Here is a 2,501-nt window from a genome sequence, read left to right as displayed (position 1 = left end):
AACCTCTTGGGGTATGCTGGAAGTAATTGTGGTGACATCATCACATCACCACATTTGCTTCTGGGTCAGGCCAGGGGTGACACATTTAAAGGGACACACCGGGGTGGCAGAAGACCCTGGAATACTGCTATCTATTAGCACTTGCTGGGAATGGTCACACACCCAGTTCAGAACCTAACTGATGGTAAAATCATTTAGCCCTCATTTCTACCATGTTATCCGCAAGGACACAATGGGAGACTTTGCCAAATGCTCTGCTGAAATCTAGGTACATTCTGTCCATGGCAGACCCAGGATCGACTTGACTAGTCACTCCATCAGAAAAGGAGATGAGCTTTTGTTTGGCACGGCTCGTTCTTGACAAGCCCATTCTGGCTCCTGGAAATGGCCCCATTATTTTCCAAGTGCATTCCGCTTCATAATCTGTTCCTGGATCTTTCCAAGTTTTGATGTCAAGCTGACGGATCTGTAGTTTCCTGGATCCTCCTTGTCCCCCTTTTTAAAAAGACAGGGACATTTGCTCGCCTCCAATTCTCGGGGACATCACCCAGGAGTGCTCCAAGATGACAGACAGCAGCTCCCAGATCAGATCTGCAAGCACCTTCATTCCCCTGGGGGTGTGGTTCGCCTGGCCCTGGAGACTTCAATTGATTGGAAGAAACTAGGTGTTCCCTTATCGCGTCTTCATATCTTCAGCTGTGATGTTCCCCGTTCTTTCTTAGGGCAACTGTTGTCAGGCCGGGCCATCTTTCCCTTGTGGGAGAAGCTGGATGCCACCTTAGAATTAAGCAGCTCTGTCTATCGTCCATTATGACTGCCTGGTCTTCGCCATGCAACTGACTTGCTTCAAGAAAGTAGCAAGTCAGATGCATGTCAGTTGCATGGACAATCAAGACTTTCCTCTTGTTTTGGACATAGCTGCCTCCCCCCCCGCCCCGCCCAGTTTTGGCATTCCTCACAAGTCTCAGTTCATCCTGTGCCTTCACTTTTGTGATGACATCTTTACTAGTGCTGGATGTACTTAGGTAATGTTCCATTTTAACTGTCCCTTCTTCTTCCTGTACGCTCTCTTCTTGCTTCTCAACTTTTCAGAAAGCTTTGTGCAGCCACCACTGGCCCCCGTCCTTAGGGCTCTATCAATTTTTTTTCTCCTGGGAAGTGCTCATGATGACACCTTCAGTGTGGTGCATTTCTACATTTTCCCATCCCTTTGGGGGAATATTTTCTCTCTGGTATCCTTTAGAACAGTAGTTCTCACACATTTAGCACTGGGACCCACTTTTTAGAATGAAAATCTGTCAGGACCCACCGGAAGTGATGTTATGACCAGATGTGGTGTCAGCAAGCAGGAAATTTTTTAGCAATCCTAGGCTGAAGTCCTACCCACACTTACCCAGGAGTAAGTCCCATTCACTATCATTGTTAAAAGAATATACATAGTAGGTTGTTAAAAATACAGGTCTGTAACATTTCCCCAAATGCAGTCACATACCATGGAAGCATCAAGTCTAATATATTAAAAATAAAATATTCAAATGAATGGGGCCCACCTGAAATTGGCTCGCGACCCACCCAGTGGGTCCCCACCCACAGTTTGAGAAACACTGCTTTAGAAGTTCTAACTATTGGATAAGGCTTATGGTTGGCAACCTTCAGTCTCGAAAGACTATGGTATAAGCCTACAGCACCTGGTATTCCCAGGCGGTCTCCCATCCAAGTACTAACCAGGCCTGACCCTGCTTAGCTTCTGAGATCAGACAAGATCGGGAGACAGTGTTCAGTATAGGGAGATGGTTGGCAACCTTCATTCTCGAAAGACTATGGTAGAAGCCTACAGCACCTGGTATTCCCAGGCGGTCTCCCATCCAAGTACTAACCAGGCCTGACCCTGCTTAGCTTCTGAGATCAGACAAGATCGGGAGACAGTGTTCAGTATAGGGAGATGGTTGGCAACCTTCATTCTCGAAAGACTATGGTAGAAGCCTACAGCACCTGGTATTCCCAGGCGGTCTCCCATCCAAGTACTAACCAGGCCTGACCCTGCTTAGCTTCTGAGATCAGACAAGATCGGGAGACAGTGTTCAGTATAGGGAGATGGTTGGCAACCTTCATTCTCGAAAGACTATGGTAGAAGCCTACAGCACCTGGTATTCCCAGGCGGTCTCCCATCCAAGTACTAACCAGGTCTGACCCTGCTTAGCTTCTGAGATCAGATGAGATCAGGTATGTGCAGGGTAGCCCAATCCAATCCGCCACTACACTATTTTCACATTTTGATACTGCCCTTCCTCCAAGGGCTTAGGGTGGTGTACATAGTTTCTGCCCTCCTTTTGTCCTCCTGACAACCCTGTGAGGTACGTGAGACTGTGAGTAACTGGTTTAGGGTCACCCAGGAAGTTTCATGGCTAAACAGGGATTTGAACTTGAATCTTCTTGAACCTGGATCTGACAACTCCAGAACCACTACACCATCACGCCTAGTAGTCATTTTTCAAGGGTTG

General features: G+C 47.3%; 1 pseudogene; it reads right to left on the bottom strand.

The window, feature by feature from the left end:
• Positions 1-2,132: 2,132 nt before the first annotated feature.
• LOC136662903 (5S ribosomal RNA) lies at positions 2,133-2,251 on the bottom strand (annotated as a pseudogene).
• Positions 2,252-2,501: the final 250 nt, after the last annotated feature.

Source organism: Tiliqua scincoides, chromosome 11 (assembly GCF_035046505.1).
Source record: "Tiliqua scincoides isolate rTilSci1 chromosome 11, rTilSci1.hap2, whole genome shotgun sequence".
Taxonomy (NCBI): domain Eukaryota; kingdom Metazoa; phylum Chordata; class Lepidosauria; order Squamata; family Scincidae; genus Tiliqua; species Tiliqua scincoides.
The sequence above is the reverse complement of the archived record's forward strand: the minus strand, read 5'-3'. Positions and strand labels throughout refer to the sequence as shown.